This window comes from Emydura macquarii, unplaced genomic scaffold (assembly GCF_026122565.2).
Source record: "Emydura macquarii macquarii isolate MOO-44397 ecotype Brisbane River unplaced genomic scaffold, CSIRO-AGI_Emac_v2 contig_3343, whole genome shotgun sequence".
NCBI lineage: Eukaryota > Metazoa > Chordata > Testudines > Chelidae > Emydura > Emydura macquarii.
This window is the reverse complement of record NW_027133480.1, coordinates 1,011,640-1,036,651: the sequence shown is the minus strand read 5'-3', so window position 1 is coordinate 1,036,651 and position 25,012 is coordinate 1,011,640.

Here is a 25,012-nt window from a genome sequence, read left to right as displayed (position 1 = left end):
TAGCCCCAGGCTTAAGGTACCCCATCTGCATGGGGTGAATTTTACCCTGTAGGATTAAAAGGAACATGCCACAGAATCTATGGCAACAGTGGAATCTTCTATAAGTTTCAATCACTGAACTCATTTAAAATTAGTCACAAAAAGTAGTTAGAATCAAAGTACGATTCCAACATGTATAATTAAAATAACTTACACTGGCTCAGTGGTTTATGTTAATTACTTATTGAGTATTAACTCAGGAGACAATAAGAGCAATTTGGTGGTCAGCATTCAATTAAAAAAAAGTCAATTATGCTCAATTTATTTTTTTCTGATTAAATAATAAATCTGAATTACCTTCCCTGCAAAGTGTCTGACAATATAGTCTATAATATTCTTAATAATTGTAAATAGAAATTGTTATACTTCAGTGGGAAGATTGATGTTATCAAACAGGTTGAGTGAAAAAAGAGAATAAATTATTTTCAGAACTGTACAAAGGACTTAAAAGACCTTTATTTATAAAAGTGAAGCACAAAGTATAGCCCAAATACAGCAAATACTGGTGTTTAACTTTCCTTCTGTGAGTTATGCCCAATTGTTTTTGCAGATTCAGGGCCTTTATTTTCTTTAATTGGTCTATTGAGCATTCTCAGCAAATCTCAAAGAATCAGTTTCATAATGTATTATTGAGTTTCTTTGTATAGAGCAATTTTCATCTGTGAGAAAAGTTTTTCATTACAAAAGGGAGGTCCTAACTAAATATAACAATGTTTTCAGAATTCATTACGTTCCCAAGAAAGCATTTTATTAGGAGTTTTATTCAGTTACAAATGTTGAATAGGATTTCAAAAAGAGTTGTGTTTGTTTTCTGAAGCGTACTTAATGTGAGCCTAACCATTGGACATGACCGCCTCATTACCATTCTCGGCAATGGGCTTGCATATATTAACATTGATTTCCACATCCCACAGAAGATTTGCAGAAAAAATTAGCATTGCATTAAATGCCCCATTTTATGTGAAGAGAAAAAGTTATAGCCAATTAAGCATGCCAGCTTTCTGTTCCTCATGATATCGGAAGGTTCAGAAAATGGGAGAGAGCATTTCATTTGACATATTCCCTTAAGTAACTTGCCATCCCTTGGTTTTGCTTTTCTGTGAATAACCCAGAAGGAACTTAATTTTTTAAAATTCAATTTATAGCACACTAATTAGTTCTGTAAAAGAATCACTAATGAATATAAAGAGGAAGTTTTTGAATTAACTCATAAGTGAAGATTTCTACTTTCTTCTAAAGCTGAGGTGGTAGCAGAGTTTAGTAACTTTCCTTTCTTTATAAAGAAGAGACAAATGGTAAGTAAACAAAAAATGTGGGGAGGGGAATAACACCACATAGAACCATTACAAAAGCTTTTAGTAAATATTTTTTCTAAACAGAAATGAGAACAATCATAAGACATTAGTCAATGCTTGGTGAATGACTAGATTTTGATGTGGCCACTTAGGGCTCTATATGAGACAGAAGGTCAGATTCTTGGTAAGGTTAGATAAAGCAGCCACATCCTCAACTGGTGTAGTGGAGCTATGTTTATTTGCACTAATTTAGGATCTGGCCTAAAGACCTACACAGGTCAATCCTCCTCAGCCTTAAAATGAAAATTTGAACTCTGGAAAGCGCCTTTACCAGGGAAAATTAAAGGGCCAGTTCCTCAACTAGAGTAAATCAGCCTTGCTCCATTGATTTCATTTATGTCAGCTGAGAACCTGACCCAAAACTCATGCTCAGAAGTAATTCTTGCCTTGCTTCCAGAACAACCTGGGAAATAAAACAAAACAGGCAGCAGTCTAGGACTCATGGTTTGCCAGATCCTGATGGAACTTGAACCCTTTTTTGGGGGGGTTGAGGGGTGGGGTATGGTATAGTATTCTCCCATCGATAAAGTCAAGTGGGTTGGGGCAGATGACACCCAGACTGACCTATTTGGAGCTTTCTTCCTTACTGTTTGCCCTCTGGCAAATCTATTTTTCCTCCCCTAAGTAAGTCCCTGATAATAAGAACAATTTTGGAATACATTATAGAGAAAGATGTGAGGCAGAGCACAGTCTGCTTGTTTGCATATCTGCACACAGGAAATACCTTTGAAAGCAAGTATGTTCCAGCAAATAGTGAGCAGGACTGGGTATCAGGAGTCCGCTGTTCTAGTCCTAGCTCTGCCACTTAATCACTGTGTGACTGTGCCACTTAAACACTTCAGGTCTTAGGTCTGGTCTACACTGGCCATGGATTTCGGTGGCAGTCTACGGGAGATATGCAAGCACTTCCTAATGTCTACTTACTGTGGTGTTTCCACTGTGCTGCACCAACGGGAAATGCCCTCCTGTCGACACAGCGCTACGCTTCTTGCCAGGGTGGATTTACAGAGTCAACTTCCGGGTTCAATTGAGCAAGTCTTCACTGCCGCTCAATCGAACCTGCAAAATTGATCCTGCACTGCTGGCGGTGCTGCTGGCAGTGTATAGTTTCCCTATCTGTAAAAAAGAAATGTTGGTGGATTAATCTTATCTGCAGTGTGGAGCACTGTGAGATATATGGATGAAAGAGTGCTAAATATACACGGGATCATCCACACACATTTCTTATTACCAGGAAAGTGCATTTTTACTTACTTATATACATATTACAGCTCTATTAAATCCAATAGGAAAGGCTAGGAAGGTAGATTTTAATTTTCAGAATATTTTCTTCACAAATACATTGTAAAATATAAATTGATTTTTTCTTATTTTCTTGGCTGGGATTACCGTATCCAATTAGACCAAGGTTGGGTAGAATAAACTCCATTTGTAAAAGCTGAGACCCTCTGAGAATCCAGTTAAAACGAAAACCTTCAACATTTAGAAGAGAGCACTCCTGGTCTCCACCAGCATAGGAATCAGGAAATAGATAAATTCGTAAGCAATATACAGAGCAAAATCCGATAACTGGAGATAGCTGTAGAGGACAGTAAAGAGAGGAATGGCTATACCTTAAAACCAACATCAGAGAAACTGCAGAAGAAGCTGTGGGATTCAAAAAGGTAGGAAACAAGAGTCTTGGATCAAAGCTCAGACATTCAGGTTGACTGATGAGTGAAAAGAATTAGTCAGGAGAAGAGCCAGCTAAGTTTGCCTAAGGTTCAATAAAGCTAGATACCAGGTACTGAGAAAAGAATAGGATAGACAAAAAGAACTGTCTAGTGCAGAGGACATCTAACAGAGAGGTAGCTGCTCTTTCAGAGAGGTTCAGACCTTTATTTAGAGTAATAAATTATTAAAAGTCTGCACATATGGACAGAAGATGGAAAAAAATCATTTGATCCAATGTAAAATAGACAAATGGGTAGAACACATTTAATACATTATGAACTGCTCTAAATCTCTGTATACACACAACTCCCCCTTAATTCTCACTGAGCACAGGGAATTTATACATGAGAATAAAGAGGTGGCAGTAGCACTAAAACAATGAATATATAAAGAGCACCTGACATGAAATAGAAATCTGAAAGGAGGAAAGATTGAGACTAAACCAGGCTGTAAACAGTGTAATAAAATATGGTGTATGGAGGATTAACATCAAACTTGTGAAGAAGTCACCATTGCAGATCATCCCCCTGCCATCATCGCCACAGAAGTGTCATCACGTCGCTTCTTCCATCAGAAAGGTACCATTCTGTCCCCAGTCCAGGGAAAGTCTTAGCCATTATCCAAGTGAAGAGACTGTTCATTACACAAACAGGATCAAATAAAATGAGAATGATTAGAACACAGTGTATTTTGTGGGTTTAAAAAAGTTCATATAGCCTCAGTAGATGAAGGACGAGAATACTGCAGATTATTCTTGGATTTTTTTCTAGTCCAGTTGAAAGATGGCAATACTGCAAATCTTAGGAGAGAATGTGCTGTTATGGAATTTCTAATCCCATTTTGCAGACTCAAGAAGTTCAGCTGGAATAAGGTTCATATAAACATATGACTTAAGGGTATTTGTTCTGAAACTTTCTTGTTGATGCTCTTAACATACTGAGAACTGAACAGTTCTCCTCTTCCTCCTCCAAACATTCCTGTTGTGAACATTGTGACCTGTCGAGTGAGGGATGTCAGCCTCTGGTTCTCCTCAACTTCACAGACGTTCTGAAAATGTGTTTATACTTAGAAAACTGGCTCTGTATGTTACTAGAGTAGGCAGATATTATTCAAAGCACATACAGGAAGCAGATCAATTGAGAAAGAAGGTACCAATGTTGCTGACTTTTGTGACTTTAATGCACTCACTAGTGTTCAGAAAAGCTTTGCTGCAGTTTCTCTTTTTACTCTTAGATTTCTGGAATTAGTTTAGAGCTTAGGAACTGGATTTGATAGCCTTGCGACAGAAGTTCTCTTTAAATCGACGAGCCACATACATATGAGCAGCAAGAGCTCCCCCTTCATTCCATCAACATACCTCTACTGTGGCATGGGAGGATTACCACCGATGGTTGGAGAATAGTTCAGTCTTGGCCCACCCATTCTCCCTTGCTGTTTACATCAACAAAGATTAATAGATTCATAGAGTTTAAAGCTAGAAAGGACCTTTCAAATTTGTGATGACACCAACTTGGATGGGTTGTGAGCACTTTGCAGGATCGGATAAGAATTCAAGGTGACCTTGATAAATTGGAGAGTTGGTCTGAAATCAAGATGAAGTTCACTAAAGACAAGCGTAGAGCTCTGGACTTAGGAAAAAAAATCAAATGCACAGTCCAAACTGGGGAATAACTGGCTAGGCGATAGTACTGCAAAAAGGATCTGGGGGGTTATAGTGGATCATAAATTGATTGAGTCAACAGTGTGACGCAGCTGTGAAAGAGACTAATTCTGGGGTGTATTAATGGGAGTGTCATGTGTAAGACACAGGCGCTAGCTGCTCTACACTCTATCCGACACTGCTGAGGCCTCAGCTGGAGTACAGGCTCCTGCTCTGGGTGCCACATTTTAAGACAAGTGTAGGCAAACTGGAGAGCAGAGATGACTTGTTCCTGCTGATACTGGGCAGGGGGGGCACAATGTAAAGGGGGAGCCATGTGATGGCCCCTCCACTCCCTGCTTGGGCTGCCACCACTGTCTCCCCATCTGGGCTCTCTCTCAGCCACTCACCGTGCTGCGCAGAGGAGCGACCACCCTCAGCTAGCGTGAGAAGTGGCTCCTTCCTGCCCCTCTGCTCCCCGCCTGGGCCCAGCTGCCCGGGGTGGGGGAGGGGCTGAGCAAGTTGGAAGTGTCGGGCAGAGGCACAATAGGAGAAGGACGGAGCCCCTCTCACCTCTGGCAGTCTGGGCAGAGGAAGCTCTTCAAGGGCAGCTCAGCACTCACTGAAAATGGGGGGGGGGGCACTAAACCCCCATCCCCCTCCCCCACTCCCATGCATCACCTCTGCTGGAGAGAGCTCAGAGGAGAGCCACAAATATGATAAAAGCTTTAGAAAACCTGACCTATGAGCAAAGGTAAAAAAAAACTGGGCGTGTTTAGTTTTGAAAAAAGAAGGCCGTGGGGGGACCTGGTAAGTCTTCAGACATGTTAAAGGCTGTTAACAGAGGATGATGATCACTGTTCTCCATGTCCACCAAGGGTAGGACAAGTAGAAATGGGTTTAATCTGCAGCAAAAGGGATTTATGTTAGATATTAGGAAAGTCTTTCAAACTGAAGCAATGGCTAAATATTGGAATAAGCTACCCAGGAAGATTGTGGAATCCCTACCAGAGGTTTTAAGAACAGGTTAGACAAACAATTGTCAAGGGTGATCTAGGTTTATTTGGTTTTGCCTCAGCATGGAGGAAAGGGGACCTCTTGAGCTCCCTTCTAGCCATACATTTCTGTGATCGTCTCCAGTGGTTCTTAACCTTTCCAAACTACTGGGACCCCTGAAGCCTGAGTCCCACCCCCACGGGGCTGAGGCATGTAACTTAGTTTCATGGCACCCCTGTGGCTCCAGGCAATTGCCTTTCTTGCCACCCCCAATACCAGCTCTACACTTGCGACCCCTCTAAAACCCCAGGTTAAGAAACACTGGCTCTAGTCTGACCGCCTGTATAGAGCCCATTCAATTTCCAGCCAGTTACCCCTGTACTGAGCCCAACATTTTGTGTTTGACTAATGCTTCTTCCAGAAAGTCATCCATTCTTGATATGATGACATCAACAGAAGGAGAATCAATTATCTCCTTTGATAGTTTGTTCCAATGGTTAGTCAAAGGTGCCAATTACTGTCAAATGTGTTGGGAATTTCTGTAATGTGGACGCTTGTCTGCTAGGAACTGGACTGAAAACTACCAACTCACTTTACTTAGGCCAATAAATAGATGTAAGATGGCAATGATTTTCACTTGCTACTGAGATGGGGTGGATTCAGACTGTTAACCCTAGAAATGACAAATTCTGGATCTTATCACAAAACCACTTAGAGCCATCTCTATTGTATTTTATCCAGACTAAGTAACACAATGGATGAAGGAAAGACGTCTCTCCATCATGACAAATACTTCACTCATCTCTAGACTGGTCTCTGACTCAACAGATAGCGAAGTAAGACTCCTCGTCAATGAGAAACACATTGACACTCATTTAAAAAAAAAAAAATCAAGCTATGCATTCCTTGAAGCAAAGAAGTGAGATATACAATCTTAGTGTCTGAGTAAGTGCAGAGAAAAAAACTATGAACATTGGAGAGTGCAGGGTGAAGGCAAGTATTAAAGGAAAGAAGGTTAATGTTGTTAAATAATTCTGTTATCTAGGAAGTGTGTTCTCCTTCAAAGGAAAGATTGACATAATTAATCAAGGTAGGTATTCTATTTCTGTAGAATGTCTATCAGTTCTAGATTTTAGCCAGCACACCTATAGGAGAAACATGGAACCAGATTGTCTGTCACACTCACCTTATATTGGGGGCATCAGAGAAGAGATGCTGTCAGATAGATACTCCCACCTGTCCCAACACATCTCCTCTGATATGCCCCTTGTGTACGGGGTGTAGGAGCTGGCTTTGTTAGTCTTTAAAGTGCCACAGAATTCTCGTTGTTTGAATCAACAGATAGCTTGTGGTCACATTTTCTGAACAACCAGGCATGATTTAAAGCTCAAGTTCCAATGGTGAGTTAATTTTTAAGTTTCAGCGTAATACCTGCTGTATGCCTCTGACTATGACATCCTGTAATAGAAGCAGGATCATTAGACATGCAAAACAACTTGTGAGAGATGTTTTCCTCTGGGTCAATATTCACTCAGAAGGCATCTCTTTTTGTAGTTATGATTTTATTGAAAGATTTATAAATACACACTTCAAGTTTGCAAATATAATAAAGGGGGCAATCCTGCACCATGTCTCCAGCCAACTTCAGCTTTATATAGGGTAACAGACTATAGTCCACAAAGACAAGACACTCCCCCGTCCCATTTATTTATTGTTAAAGATGAAGTAGAAACATCCTAATGGGGACAAACTGAAATAAGGCACATAACAATCAAAGTACAAAAACCAAGGTGTAAAGCCTACATCACGGGAGATTACAAGAGCATCATTCATCATTTACAGAGTTATTGAAAATGCTTCTGTGAGTTACCTCATGCAGGAGGCTTTCAGACCCAGGTTTCGGTTAAAAAAAGGAGTTTCAAATGGATCAGAGCTATTCACTCCAAAGACTACAAGACGCACAGGGTACGTAATCCATTTAAGATTAATTGAATGGTTGCTGTATACTCATAAGCCTGGCAAAGGCATGATGCATAGAATTCAAGAACAGTGGATTGTTTGAAACCATAGGTAGGTAGTTGGTGCACTGATGCTTAGTACATGGATCTGAATCCTTTCACTGTTACCTTGTGCTCCCCTGCTGATTGTGGCACCCACTTTGACATATACTTAGAATGTAAGCTCTTAGTGTCATGAGTTGTCGTGTCATTACATAAGTACAGTGCTTAGCACAATGGAGCCTCTTGACACTATTGCAGTACAAACATTAAATAATTATGAAGGATACAGAGTGTCAAATATTTCTCTGTCCTCCCCCTGGCCAGTAATGTGACTTCAGTCCTCCCCTGTGGTTCTGGGAGATCCTGCTTATTCATGGCTACCCCAATCCAAACAGGGGTCAGTTTTGGTTACCAGGAGCAGTTTGGTGATATCCTCTGCCGGCAGTTTACAAGTGAGGCACCAGAGAATGTCATTGCTCAGAACTGTGAAACCATGTGACTATGTGGTGGGAAATAGTGACCTAGTCACACTTGAGTGATGGGGTCTTGTAAGAAGAATCTCTATTGAATGCTGGTAAACTATAACTAGAACACAAAATCACCGTGCACATTAAATTGATGTTTTTAAAACTCAAGTTTTGTTTAATCCATAAAAAAAATCTCATAACCACTTCATAACAGACACATAACTCAAAAATAATAGCAGTGCTGCAATGCAGCAGATAAGCATAAAAGCTGACACATTGTACTGCACTTCAATGTTCAGGGCCAAACAACACATAAGGGGAGAGGGAAAAGATGGATAGCTAGGCGAGAAATACACGTGGGAGTAGTGGAGACTGTGATTAGGGCTTTCATTGCTGGCTGGCTGGAAGATATTCTTTCTGCCTCAACCCCCAGCTAGGTGAGGATGGAAGAATATGCAGTGACATCACAGATGGGAACAGGTCTTCATTACACTCTCTAAATTCTTAACAGATACACATTGAGAATTGATGAGTGGCAATTTTTCAGTCATTTATAATCTTCAATTTTATTCCACTCCATCAGCCTATCAAAGTCTTTGGGGTATACTACGTCCACGCCAATTTCAAGTGAGTTTCAAGCCTCACACATTTGTAATGCAGCCCTATTAAAAAAAATCACTGGGTCACAGAGACCCAGGTGGCTTTATCAACAATAGCTGTTCCAGTCCAGATATGGTCAAACAAATGGAATGTATTAGCCTTCCAGACAAACAAAACACACTCCACAACTAAGTCTTCTATAAACTTTTGCATAACCAATATAAGGATCTTCGTTTACAGTGATATTAGGTGGACTCACCAACCAACTCTGAACTAGAGCTTCCCAGATTAGCCCCAGTTCTCTTAAATTTTCTGTTTTTTGTTTTTTAAACCCTGTGCCTCATGTTCCCATTTATTCATCTGCTAGGCACATGCTTCCAGACCAGCAGTATTTGGCAAATCTGGTTCTTCCAGTCATGAATAGCCTGACAACCATCAACATTAGCCTTTTACACAGGGTGTGTGGGGGGATGGAGGTGGGAGGGGGAGGGGCAGAGGTGCGGAGTTGGTTATCCTTTCCCTAGGTTTCTGGGATGGATGGAAATAGAGACTGAAGGTGGAAAAGATTCTTGCCCCACCCTCTCCTTTCCAAACTGAATAAAACCAAAAGAATATTGTACTGTTTTCATTCATATCACATTCACTCACATGCTTAGACCACTCTGAACAAGAAACTAAAAAGAGTAAAGACAACTTAATCTCTCATGGGGGGAGGGATTCCAAACAGGATGCTCTGTTTCTGTAAGAAACTATCACACCCTGCTATTTATATATTTTTAACATTTGGAAAAGTTCATATTACATATATTTAAAAATAGATGAAGGGATATTGCTCTTTAAAGAAAAATCACCTTTGGGTACAAACATGGAAATTTTCAGCCACAAATGGACTTTGTCACATTTCTGAGCATATAAAAGAGGGGATTATAATGAATCTCTTTCCAATAGAGAACCCTACCTACCACTGACCATTAGTAACAATAAATCCTGATTTGCTTCAAGTTGTAAAGTGTACCAACTGGAATAGAAAGAAGTTTTACAAAGCAAGGCCTAGAAGCTGTTCATTTTAAGATAGTTTGCAGCATCCCTTAAATATTTAAGATGGCTGTAAATCAGAAAGAAGCTACAGTGTGATTTAGATATCAGTCTGGAATTGATAGATTTAAAGGTATTAAAATTATCCTGCCAGTCAGGATGGGAATGCATCCAATATATCTTAATTGAATTGGATTTTTTTTAAAGGAAGATTCTCACTATAAATTAAAAAAAAAAAATCTACTACCAGAAGATATCTCAAAATAACTTCCACTCCTTAACAGTAAGAGATCTCTCTCATCCCTCTTCAGACATGAAATCCCCCACATTTCTGGAAGTTGGGACCTGATACAAACTTCATGGCTCAGTATTTTCTGGAAGAGCTCAGAGAAAATCTGCTGGTATGTTAATATAAATCCTTAAGCTTGCATGGTTAATTAAGGAAATACTAAAGTTAAGGTTACATCAACAATTTTAAATCTGCTCCTTTTGCACATGGATTATGCTAGTCATTAGGTATGTGATCACATACGTAATATTGTTTGGGAAATGGTAACAAACAGTTTTCTAGATCATTACCAAGATACCAAAAGCATTAAGTGTCAGCAGTACAAATCTACATCTATGCAATATGGAACTATATGAAAAAAAAGTGTATGCTATAATACTGGGGAAAATGAGAGGGAAAATGTGATCATTAATATTTACAGATTCATAAGGAGAGACTAGAGGAAATAAAGAAATGAAGTTTCAAATGCAATTAACATACATTAGTACCTGACAACCAGCACCTGTAGAGACAGGAAAACAAAGATAAGAGTTCCATTCCTGACAGCTTTCTCCAGTGAAAGTGAGGCACATACAGCTTTTTTCTCAGTGAAAAAAAAAATCATAGAATCACAGAAGTGTAGGACTGGAAGGGACCTCAATAGGTCATCTAGTTCAGTTCCCTGCACTCAAGGCAGGACTATGTAATAACTAGACCATTCCTGACAGGTGTTTGTCTTACCTGTTCTTACAAACCTCCAATGACTGAGATTCCGCAACCACCCTAGGCAATTTGTTCCAGTGCTTAATTACCCTGACAGTTAGGAAGTTTTTCCTAACATCCAACCTAAACCTCCCTTGCTGCAATTAAAGCCCATTGCTTCTTGTCCTATCCTCAGAGGTTAAGGAGAGCAATTTTTCACCCTCCTCCTTGTAATAACCTTTTATGTACTTGAAAATGGTTGTCCCCTCTCAATCTTCTCTTCTCCAGACTAAACAAACCCAATTTTTTCAATCTTTTCGCATAGGTCATGTGTTCTAGTCTTTTAATCGTTGTTCTTGCTCTCCTCTGGACTTTCTCCAATTTGTCCACATCTTTCCTGAAATGTGGCACCCTGAACTGGACAGCATACTCCAGCAGAGGCCTTATCAGTGCAGAAACAGTGCAGAGCAGAAGAATTACTTGTTTCTTGCTTACAACACTCCTGCTAATATACCCCAGAAGAATGTTTGCTTTTTTTGCAACAGTGTTCAGTGTTACACTGCTGACTCATATTTAGTTTGTGATCAACAATAACCCCCAGATACCTTTCCCCAGACTTCTTAGTCAGTCATTTCCGATTTTGTATATGTGCAATTGATTGTTCCTTCCTAAGTCAAGTACTTTGCATTTGTCCTTATTGAATTTCATTCTCTTTACTTCAGACCATTTCTCCAATTTGTCCAGCTCATTGTGAATTTTAATCCTATCCTCCAAAGCACTTGCAACCCCTCCCGCAAACTTTATAAGTGTACTCTCTATGCCACTATATAAATCATTGATGAAGATATTGAACCCTGCAGGACCTCACTTGATATGCTCTTCCAGCTTGACTAAACCACTGATAACGATTCTCTGGGAATGATTTTCCAACCAGTTATGCACCCACCTTAGAGTAGCTTGGTAGATTTCCGTAATTTGTATACAAAAAGATCATTCAAGACAGTATCAAAAGCCTTTCTAAAGTCAAGATATACCACATCTACTGCTTCCCCCCTCCACAAGGCTTCTTACCCTGCCAAAGAAAGTTATTAATTTGGTTTGACATGATCTGTTCTTGATAGATCCATGTTGACTGTTGCTTATCACCTTATTATCTTCTAGGTGCTTGCAAACTGCTTGCTTGATTATTTGCTCCATTATCTTTCCAGGTACTGAAGTTAAAACTGACCGGTCTGTAATGCTCTAGGTTGTCCTTATTCACTTTTTTATAGATTGGCACTTTATTTGCTCTCTTCTAGCCTCTGGAATCTTTCCCATCTTTCAGGAACACTTCCTATAAAAAAAAAAAGGACTGCAGTATTTTGGTATTTACAGCAATCACCTATGACTCTATAGTATTGCTGTTGTACATAGTAATGTTTTGTATCAGTACACATTGAAGAATATTGTATTGTTTTTTATAAGTGTACAATAAACTTAGGGTGGAATCCAGCCCCACTGAAGTCAATGGCAAAACTCCCATTGACTTCCATGGGGCCAGAATTTCACCTCTAGTTTACACATCCCTATGGCCAGTTATACTGCTTCACCCTTTAACCTTCACTTTCTGGGTAACAAGTTACATTTGATCTGTACGCAGGTTGGATTTATTTGTGGTGATGGGAGTTAACTAGATGGTGCATATTTATCTGCTGCTGGATCAATGTAACTATCTGAATTACAATCTTTGCTACTTGTTAGGTGTTTCTCGAAGAAAGAAAATGCTAGGGCAGATCAACAATGAAGAAGGCCACTTTCTCGCCTACCTTTTTCTGCATTTGTGCCTGGCTTGTAATGCCTGTTATAAAAAGTGGTTTCATGTATTTAAAAATTATATCCTTGCCCTTAACAGAGATGAGCTTCCAGATAGTAGGAAGCCACTTTATGACTTGTTCTTTGGCACTGAAGTTCATTTCCTCTTCCTGAGTACAGATATGCTACAGCAGTTTAAAGGAGCATTTATTTTTCATGTCTGAGATGATGTGGTAGAAGATACAAGTTTTGCCAAGTGCATTCAATCTTACTGACTGATATGCTGCTATTTTACAGGAATTTGCTGCTAGGTGCCAGGATGTGCCCAGCAAGATGATTCCAGAACAACTCATTGGAAGTGGAGCGGGGGGTGAGGGAGGAAACTGCCACAGCACACGCAAATGGTTGGTTATGACTCAATCTAGAATTAACTTTAGAGAAGGCTGTACTTTTATTGCTAGCTAAACTGAGTCTGAAAGGGTGAGACTAAAAATTGTTTAGGGGACTACAGACCACGACCAGTTAATTCAGTGACAGTGGCACCACCAGGCCAGCATCCGTGTAGACGGCATCATAGAATTAACTATGTATTTTCTAAGATAAAGGCCAGGTTTACAGGCATGTGGATCTATGTGAGACAAATAAGACCATTGTCACTGACAGCTCTCCATTACCACACACACCATTCTTGGAGTTATCAGAAAGTAGGATGTTCAGTGTGTTGGATTTTTAGGATGGATATCAGACTTCATTGCTATCTGCATGTATAGCTGGGATCTTACATGTTTTATAACCTCGGAAGAATTTTTCAGCATGCAGAACATTTGAGAGCTCTTCTGTATAAAAGATGAGTTTGCATGATGATCTTTTGTCGAATATATGGCTGGATGTGGATAAATTACAGAAGACTTCTTGTCTCATTTTCCTTGGTCAATAATTGATACGAACTGGACAATGATGTTGCACTACTATCACCTGACCTTATTGCTGTCTCTACAGAATAGTTCAAATCAGTTTTAGAAATACAACCTGTGTTACAAATGTGTCAGATAACATCATTTTGATCCAGAAGTCCTGTTTTGCTTTCACATCTGTGATGAGTTAGTGCCACGTGGTGTGTGTAGGATTTATGACGTTTGATCTGACAGTTTCTACTGAAATCAGAAGAGGATTGAGCAACTTGTTTGTTAAGCTCATCTGAATCAAATGAAGTATTTGATGTCTCTTCTGGTGGCCAGGGAAAGGCTCAAAAGTGCTATAAACTAGCTTGCCAGTTGCACGATAAAACAGCTAACACGTGCACCATTGCAACCAGTTCCCTCACCTGCGGAGGAAAAAAAACTGCAAGGGAAATGTGAAACCATGCAAGCTGATTGCTGTCATGCTATGGCTGTAATTGATTATTTCAGCAAATGTCAAGAAATAACCTTTACCACTGTGGAAATTACCTGAAGCATTAAGAACATTTTTTGTTAATCTTCTGTTATGAAGGAAGGCTGAAGGAATTAGGCTCCAACAATACAATGGACATAAGTCCACATCCATGGAATTTCCAGAGTTCTTGAAGACTTATTTACATATGTTAATAAAACAGACTTTTTTCCCATTTTCTATCCTCAACATGAAGGGAAATAGCATATTTTAATCACGTTTTGAAAGACTGTTTATAAATGGACCTAAATGGGAACCTCTGGAAATAATTTGTCAAATTTATTACAAATCTGGAGAGCGGTCCACAATATCTTCATCAAAATAGATGCATGAGCAAAACACACAGACTAAATCAAATGTTGATGTTTTCCAAGACTCTAAGGCTGATAAATAAGCAAAAATACAATTCAGCACAACAAAACATGAAAGGCAGCAGCTGACAAAAGCAGAATGAAAATAAATGGTTCACAGATAAACACAGTAATACTAAGTACAGAAGATGTTCCTCACTTGGCATTGATAGCTGATGGCTGCAATGGGAAAGATGTTGTGTAGATGAAGCCAGGTGTTCGCGTCATAGTTTTGCCTAACCCCAGCTGGTGAAGATACCCGACCACACTGAATGGTATCTTCCTGATTGTGATAAGACTATGGGTAAAGTAAGTTATCAAAGAAACTGTTCAGGGAATGTCAGTTAAAGGAAGACTATTGAAGTTATAATCAGAGATGCTAGTAGTCAAATTTGCACCTGAGATGGAACTGCACTCATGATTGCACCTGCAAATGAATTTTGCAAAACTTGAGCACAAATATTGGGGTTAAAACTTGGGTGCACAAGGCATGGCTGTATTATTAATGGGCAACAAAGCCATGAGGGGCTTAGAGTGGGTCGTGCCAGTGAATGCTCTTAAAAACTTCAGACCATGCCACAACTGCATTCATTCTGCATATGCCAATATGTTACTGCAAAACTTTTTGAAGGAATGGTTTAAAGTTTGTGGTCTATTTCTTGCCATTCTTTCCAGTATAGCCAGTGGCCTTAGAAGGCATGAGTCCCACTATATAGGGTTCAGAAGGAACCATAAACCCTATAAACATGACCTAGGTAGCTTTTTGGTATATAAAAATAATTTTGAAATCCAATATCTTGGGGCTAGCTGGGGTTAGGAGTGAGTGTTGGGTCCTACTCTGAAGCTGAAATTTTCCTTTCCTAATGGGCTACAGATCCTATTGCAAGCCCTGCAGGCCCACAAGATCATGGACTTTCAAACTCTGGCATCTGTAGATATACAAAACGGACACTGGCCCCGCTCTAAATCTGGTCTATCCTGGACCTTGCGTATTTGGCAATTTTGCTGGTGAGTTTCACATTTTGAGGAGTAAAAGGAGGAGGAAACACTGCCATGAGAGGTTGAATTTTTTTCAATAAATAAATAAATAAATAAAGCATCTGCTTGAAGCTCTTTGGGAGTTTGGAATGTTAGAGTAGGTGCTAGAGGTATGGACAGGGGATGATGTCTAAGGCAGCAAATCTCAGACACTACCTCCACATTTATGGTGTACACGTATATAAATCTGTCTGTCAAACCTACTTTTGTTTTAAATTTCCTTTGACAGTGCCCTTTTTGACCTATGCTTTTAGAATTAGGAATAATTGCTCTCCCTTTGGCAATTATTGCCCTTTACTGATAGTGAAATCATGAAATCCCCAGGGGTTGGAGTAAAGTTTCGTATGTGTGTGCCACAAGCCATTTTGGATAGGCATTCCTGCTCATGTGCAGCTGCACTGTCAGAGTTCCCAGTCTTCTTGCATGCAAACTTCTGTAGATGTTAAAAATGCTTCAGTGACTGTGAGATCCACTAGTAATGAGTGAAAATCATTAATCTGTTGTTCTGACTCCTTCAATGAGCTGTTCAGACACGCCTAAAACACAATGGCCATGATTTTGCTCCTATGTCAGTGTAAAATCACAGGTAACCTGCTCTTACGTCAGTGCAGTTACACTTGTGTAAAATCTGTGTATGTCATATTAGAATCAGAGTCATGTGTTGTCCAGAGCACTAATCAGTCCAATTCAAAGCACACTGAAGTCAATGGGAGTTTTCCATTGATGGCAATAGGTATTAGGTTGGGCGCAGACTGATTACTCACTTCAAAGAAAACTGTTTAAAATTATTTAGAATTGCAAGTAATTACCTATCCTTATACAGTTGCTAGTAAATTTGTGAACTATAAGTGGATAAACACTACCTAAATTCATACAAATAGATAAACTGTAACATGGGCAAACTCTAAACAACAGTAAGCAACTTGGGCATGCTGTTTCAGAGAATCCAGCCACTTTTCTGTCTGCAGAGTAGTATGCTCACTTCTGCAGGTTCCCACAGACTTGTTGGTTCCTTACAGGGAAATAACTTAATTCATTTTTCTGCATAAACTATTTCAGAACACAAACAAAAATAAGGAGTCATGGGATGAAACTAAGAAAAAAAAATCTCAGTTGAATTTGAAAAGATCCTTAATATTGAAATTTGTTAGCTTGCAGAATTGTTCTTAAAGGAAATGACTGAAACACAAATCACATGATTTGTTAAAAATTAGACTGAACAATCCTTCACCTTCTACAGACTTAAATTTTAAAAAACCCCATGACTTCTGGTGCTTCCTTGCTATTTCCTGACTGTTCACAGAGTCACAAGAACTTCTTACCAGGCTGCAACAATTAGGGACCACAAATGTCAAAGACACACGATTGGCCTGAAGGGTGCCACAAATATCCAAAAGGTGACCAAAGAAGGACCAGAATTTTTAAATGTTTTAATCACCTCCACAGAATAGCTGAAATGGCTAAGGGCTGCTGCTCACACTTATGGAAAGTATTTGTTTTCCTCTATTAGTAATTTATGCACCCCAGAGTGAACTGTCATAACTCCCATTAGAGCAAGGCAATTTAGTAGAGGGAGAACTGTGCGTAACACCTGGAACCTTAACATTTAGATATAATTGTAGAGTTGTAACATCACCCACTGTTGCAGCAGCCTTCAAACATTTGAATTTGGAATTTCAGTAACATTTAAGATGTGTTCTGTGTCTTTTCACTGACTTGTAATACCGGCTTGGTGGTTCTCTCTAAGAGGTTTAAATGTCCCCTCTATTAATGTAATTCCAGCAATCTATTATTTCTAGGCCCTTGAGGGAAAGATTAAAATGAAAATTATGCTATAGCAAGTTCTCTCTATTCTAAGTATAGATTGAAAACAGCTCAGCAGTAAAAAGCAAAGTCGGGTTCTCAGGAAGAATCACGTATCAAGGGAAATGAAGTGACTGGTAACTATTGATTAAAGCAGCTTGAGTGAGGCACCATGGAAAGGAATTTTTTCTCCAATAAAAATGACAGAAAATGTGCAGTGCCTGGTTTAGACAATTTCTACTTCTGAGTTGTTTTTTGTAAAACTGAGTTAGGACTTTTAGCACCAGATCTACAAGAGGGAAAATGGAATACTCAGTCACGCACAGAGAGGCCAGAAGCTGTCTGTGTACTGTTTGAAAGTGAGGAGATTATCCACTAAAACAGGACGTTCTCAGAGTTTAAGACAAGCAGACCACATGTGAAAAATCAGAGGTACTTGGTGAATCACCTTCACAGTTTTAATTAGTGTAGTTATAATGGGTTCCCCTGCTGATGGTATTCTTTAAACCAACTCACATGCCACCTGACTGTGGCCCATGTACCACACACGCAGTTACACCACCTAGTGTACAACCTCGGCATGACATGTGTTTAGAAGACTGGGTTCTCCTTTTTAAAATCATTTTGGCATTGGCATTTCCAGCAACATCTTAAAGAAAAGAGAAGACTCAGTGAGGAAGATGGAATGAGAGACTTCATTATAGCACAGTGAGGTCAGGGCATGAAAAGCCTTCTGTGGGCCCTGAACCTGATGTGGAGTTCCCGGTCACATTGGCCCTGAGCAAGGAGCAGCTTATTCTTATATCTCCCAAGAAGGAGGGAATCCCAGAGTAGCATGACAAATATGGGGCTCACTGGGAAGGAAAGAGAGCAGGAAAAGGCAGATACACAAATAGAATCCCATTTAGCAGACCTGTCAGCATCCCAGCTTGGAGCAGTCTGTTTCCTCTTCCTCCTGTTGTGATTCTGAGGTTGGCAAGTTGTGTGCCTGTTGCTTCAGCAATGTCATATATAACCCCAAGTTGCAGCTCAGTGGCTCCTTATTTGATTCTGGCTGCTGTGGATTAATGAACATTAATGAACACAAAGTTTGGAGCAAGCATCAGAAGTTCCACTTCTTACGTAAGAATGGCCATACTGGGTCAGATCAGTGGTCTATCTAGCCCTATATCCTGTCTTCTGACAGTGGACAGGGTCAGATGCTTCAGAAGGAATGAACAAAACAGGGCAATTTTGGGTGATTCTACCTGTCACTGAGTCCCAGTTTCTGGCAGTTACAGACACCTTGAACATGGTGTATGTCTCTGACCATCTTGGCTAATAGCCATCTATCCTCCCTGAAATTCTCTCTTTTTTTTGAGCCCAGTTATACTTTTGACCTTCACAACATCCCCCTGGCAACAAAGTGCCACCGTTGACTGTGCATTGTTTTAAACCCATTGCCTATTAATTTCATTGGGTGACCCCTGGTTCTTGTGTTATGTGAAGGGGTAAACAATACTTCCCTATTCACTTTCTCTAAACCATCCATAATTTTATAGAAATCTCTCATATTCCCACCCCCATGTCATCTCTTCCCCAAGCTGAACAATCCCAATCTTTTTAGTCTCTCCTCCTATGGAAGCTGTTCGATACCCCTAATCATTTTTGATGTCTGTCTCTGTACTTTTTCCAATTCTAACATATCTTTTTTTGAGATGGGGTGACCCGACCTGCACACAGTATTAACAGTGTGGGTGTACCATGGATTTTATAGTGGCATTATGATATTTTCTGTCTTATCTATCCCTTTCCTAATAGTTCCTAACATTGTTAGCTTTGTCTGCCACTGTACATTGAGTAGATGTTGTAGAGAACTATCCACCATGACTCAGATCTCTTTTTTGAGTGATAACTGTTAATTTAGATCCCATCATTTTGTGGGTATAGTTGGGATTATGTTTTTCAATGTGCATTACTTTGCACTTAGCATTGAATTTCATCTGCCATTTTGTTGCTCAGACACCCAATTTTGGTCCCTTTTTCCTTTGGTCACTCTTCACAGTCAGCTTTACACTTAATTTAAGTAACTTTGTATCATTTGCAAGCATTCACCTAACTGTTATCCCTTTTTCCAGATCATTTATGAATATGTTGAAAAGCATAGGTCCCAGTACAGATACTTAGACGCTACCACTATTTACATCTCTCCATTCTGAGAACTGACTTTTTATTTCTGCCTTTTGTTTCCTAGCTGATAATGAGCTACTGATCATGAGAGGACCTTTTTTTTTATCCCAGGACTGCTTACTTCGCTTAAGAGCTTTTAGTGAAGGCCCTTGTCAAAAGGCTTTCTGAAAGTCCAAGTACTATATCCACTGCATCCCCCTTATCCACATGTTCATTGATACTCCCTCAAAGAATTCTAATAGATGAGGCATGAATTCCCTTTACAAAAGCCATGGTGACTGTTCCAACATATCTTTTTCATCTAGGTGTCTGATATTTCTGTTCTTTACTATAGCTTCAACCAATTTGACTGGTACAGAAATTAGGCATACTGGCCTGTAATTGCCAGGATCACCTCAAGCCTTAAAACAAAACAAAACAGCATTACAATTAGCTATCCTTCAGTCATCTGGTATAGAGGCTGATTTAAATGATTGGTTACATACCACAGTTAGTAGTTTTGCAGTTTCATATTTGAGTTCCTTCAAAAACTCTTGGGTGAATACCATCTGGTCCTGTTCAATTTATCAGTTTGTTCCAAATCCTCCTCTATTAACACCTCAGTCTGGGACAGTTCCTCAGATCTGTCACCTAGAAAGAATGGTTCAAGACATGGGAATCTCCCTCATATCTTCTGCAATGAAGACTGATGCAAATAATTCATTTAGGCCATATGTACACCAGCACTTATGTTGGCAAAACTTTTGTCACTCAGAGGTATGAAAAAAACACCCCTGAGTGACATAAGTTTTGCCAGCATAAGCGCTTGTGTGCACAGAGCTATGTCGGCGGGATGCTCTCCTGCAGACATATCTACCACTGCTCGTAGAGCTGGTTTTATTATGTTGACAGGAGAGCTCACCCGTTGGCATAATATGACTATACGAGCACGCTTACAGCGGCACTGCTGTATCAGTACAGCTGTGCCTCTGTAAGCTTGTAAGTGTAGATATGGCCTTAGCTTCTCTTCAATAGCCTTGTCTTCCTTCCTCCTTTAACATCTTGATCATTTACTGGTCCCACTGACTGTATAGCAGGCTTCCTGCTTCTGATGCACTTATGATCCTGTTTTCCTAGTAGGATGTGACTTCCAATTTTTGAAGGATGCCTTTTTGCCTCTGCTCGTTAGCTCTGGTGGTATTTTTTGATCCTCTTATTATTTTTATTTGGAGCATATATATAGCTTGAGCCTCTATTATGGTGTTTTAAAATAACTTCTATGCAATTTGCAGGCATTTCACCCTATTCCTTTTAATTACAATTTAACTAGCATCTTTATTTTTGTGTAATTTCCCTTTTTGAAGTTAAATGCTACCATGATCTGGGTATCCCTAAACCTGACTGCCAGAAACTGGGACCAGATGATTGGGACGGATCATTTGATAATTCTCTGTTCTGTTAATTGCTTCTGAAGTGTCTGGCACTGGCCATTGTAGGAAGACAGGATACTAGGCTAGATGGACCATTGGCATGACCCAATATGGCCATTCTTATGACCTTTTTAAATTTTATCTGGCAACGATCTGGTTCCTTTTTGGTTTAGGCTTATCCTTTCTGTATAGGCTCCTCCTTTCCCCCAAAAGTTCCCCAGTTCCTAATAATAGTCTCATCCATGCATAGAGACCCTGCATTTCTGCCTATCTAACTGGTCCTGGATGTGGAACTGGAAGCATTTCAGAGAATGCTACAGTGGATATCCTGGGCTTTCATTTCTTAATTAGAACCCTAAATTTGGCCTCCAGGACCTCTCTCCTACCTTTCCCTATGTCATTGGTACCTACATATACCACAGCCATGGCTCCTCCCCAGCACTGCACATATATCTGTTCAGATGTCCACAATCTTTGTTCCCAGCAGGCCATGAATCACGATGTTCTTCCAGTCATCACAAAGCCAACTATCTATATTTCTAATGATCAAATCTCCAATTACTATTATCTGTCTCTTCCTAATAAATGGGGTTCCCTCCCCTGGAGGGATATTCGCAGTGTGAAGAGATACCATGACATCATCTGGAAGGAGGGTCCCAACTATGGGACTATTTCCCTCCACTCAAGGTGATGTTCTTCTCCTAAGACTTTCATCTTCCTCAACAGCACAGAGGCTGTCAGATTGGGGGTGGGACCACTCCGTGTCCCTGAAAAATCCCATCTATGTACCTCTGTCTCCATTACATCCTCTAGTTCAGCCACTCTGTGGATACTGTGTCCCTTTGAATATTCTATACCCATTTTCCAGGCTATAGCTCCAACATGCCCATCTTGGCTAGTGAACTTCTGTGGGGAGCACAAATTTATCTAAACTCCAGTTGCTTCTTCCTTCGAAAATCTTTAGAGGGAACAAATGACACTTCTAGGCATTTGTGCCTGCAACAACTGGTACAAATGCCTGCTTTAGAAGCACAAAGCCTTTGAAAAGTTAGCCTCGATGCTAGTTATACTTATTATTAATACAAGAGCTGCATTTTCTTCCTTATATTTTACAGTGCTATTGGGAAATTTAAAAATACCTATAAAAACCAGTTTAAAAACTCTAATTGTATTATCTGCTTAGTAAATGCATACTCTGGGATTTTTTAAAATGTAGTCTAATCGGCTGGATACAGCAATTACTGTGCAGAATTTCATGCTTACAAAAACGTTGATTGCTGACACAATAGACAATAGACACTCATTTTTCTGGGGGGTGAATATGCCACGGATCACTATAAGGATATTTTTGTTCATTGACCCACTAGTCTACGAATGGCTCTTTCTGAGCTGCCACATGTGCAAAGTAAATTGCAAGGCACCAAATTCTCATCAAGTATGTAATTGCACAGTGAGTTGTTTTAAAACAAATAATTACATTGTTATGGATTTTCTCGTAGTAAAACTATTTAGTCCACATTATGGATAAATAACTTGTTCAGTATGACAGTTATGGCGACAATGGGCATAATTCTTATTGAAGGTAGTACCACTTTGTGCTTTTCCAGGAACCGGGGAAGGGATGTGTAAGTGGGGGGAAGGAAAGGTTTCTGATCAACATGGAAGTCTTGCTACAGGAGGAGGGAACAGAGAACACTTTCACTTATAGAAGTGCAAAACAAAGTCAAAACCATTCCTTTCCTCTCCACTTTTATAAAACATAGGAGTAGGTAAGTTGAATTTCTCAGTATTTTAATGAACAGTTTGTTTTTAAAACACTCCAGACAGCATGGCAATCATTATGAAATATTTGCTTGTCTGTAAGTACCTACACAGCTGTAATGAAGACATCCCCTTCATCTTCTCTTTGTTAAGCCAAATAGATTAACTCCTTGAATCTATCACTACAAAGGCATGCTTTCTAATTCTTTGATCATTCTTCTGGTTCTTCTTTGAATCTTCTCCAGTTTATCAACCACCTTCTTGAATTGTGGGCACCAGAACTGGACAGAGAGTATTCCACCAGCAGTCACACCAGTGCCAAATACAGAAGTTAAATAACCTCTCTACTCCTTTTTGAACAACTTCAGGAGAGATTGAGGGGAAACTCATATTTATCCAAAACTGGAATGAGTTATTGGAACAGGGGGCTGGACTCTGGATCTCCCACATGGGTGCCCTAACAGTCAGGCTAGTCAGTCAGTCGCACTCTTATTCTCTCTAGGCCAATGACCATTTAAACACAGTGAAACAGCTTCATCAGGATATTCATGAGAATGCCCCATAACTGACTGGTCAAAGCACTCTCCTGAAAGGTAGGGAATCTCCTGTTCAAATCCTTTCCCCCCTCTCAGGCAGAGAAGGTAGTTGAACCAGGATCTTCCACATCCCAGGGGAGTGCTCCAGCCATTGGATTAAAAGTTAGAAGGTGGGCAGCAGCATTGTGGGTCCATGCCTAAGTGACTTGTACATGGTCACATAGAAAGCCTGTGACAGAGCAGGGAATTGAACCCAGGCCCCCCAAGCTCACTCGCTAACCCCTGTACCAGCCTTCTCCTTGTTATTGCAAACTAGCCTTACCGTGTTTTGGGCTCCCCCTTCAGTTCTGATACAGAGAGCTTCAAACTGCTCCAAAATTAATGTGTGGGAACAAAATTGTTTTTGCACAAACCCTAAAGAAAAGAGGCAACTTTGTCATTTTCATGTTATGGGCCACTTTCCTTGTACAGCTCTATTAATTAGACACTGATAGAGAAACCAGTCTTAGGTCACTGGAATATATACCATACCAAACACGTACAATACTGGAGGAAGGAGGGAAGAAGACGTAGGTTTTCTTACACTTATTTCGGTTAATGAGAACAAAGATGTTATTTTCGCCCAGAGTAATGAGCACCTAATGAGCAGAAACAAGTTGCATTGTCAGAATCAAGGTAGCTATCTGGTGGGGGCACATCCACCTGTTTATGGCTGCTACATCTTTACCGAGTGAACAGTGTTTGTCAACGTGGTGCCTCTCCAATTGAACTGTTTTGAAAACATGACTCTTGAGGTAGTGTAGAAAGATAGTCTTTTTCAATCAATAGGCTATTTCTAAAAGTGTGCTTGGCACATGTGCTGAAATTTTGTCTGAAAGAGAAAGTTGCAGGGTATAGTAGCATTCACAATACCCAAAAGCAGATATTGATGAATTCGTGACAGGGAAGATTTGGGTGATAAATTCATCCTGCATCTTGAAAAGGACTCAGCACATCTCTTCCAGATAATTGAACTTTAATGTATTTAAATGTAATGGAAAACCATATGGAGGGGAACAGAAAGCTAATTTAAAACAGTGCTCAGAGCAATCAATATGTTAACGGATTCCTTCAACTTTTCACAGTTGGTTGCTGGAAGATCTTTAAAATGTAAGCTTTTTTTTTAAACTGGTATTATATGAAAACAGTTTTTGGCATGTTGCAGTCAATCCTCAAGAGCTCAGATGAGCCTATGTTGTGAAAATGAAAATATATTTGGAAGACACAAATCATCTTATTAGAAGGAAAAATGTCATCTAAGTCACTTTTCAATCAAACAGTGCACATTTCTGTAGCCTCTTGGGAAGATGTGGAAAATCCCAAGGATTCAAACTGATGGCCTTCATATGGCCCAGAAAAAGCAATGAAATAGAATGAATTGTAATAACATTGCAATCAGTATGGAAGTAGGCTAAGAAACCTTTAATATAAATGGAGTTATGGATATATATGAATGAGCAGGAAATGCAATTTTATCAATTATAAGCAAGTATTTAAAATGATATGAAAAGAAGTAATGCTTTTTCTTATCTTCCTTATTTCTCAGTGTACCTCAAGGTCAACACTTTCCATACTGAGATTTTGAAAAAGGCTTTCAAGACTCCCTCAGAATAACTAATGCTAAACTTCCACTCTCTAAGGTTGACCTCTTAACACAGGCCACTTCTGTATCATGTATTAAAATCCATATACTTTTAAAAAAAAATTCTTTTTGGCACATAGCCAGGTAGAAATAGATTTAATTAGGTTATATATTAAAAAAGCTGCAGGCAATTTCCAAGAGTCTAGTGTGTAATCAAAATGATCCTAATTACATTACATCTTATGAAAAAGCGATGTTTTGATAACATGGTTCAGTTAAACAGAAAGAG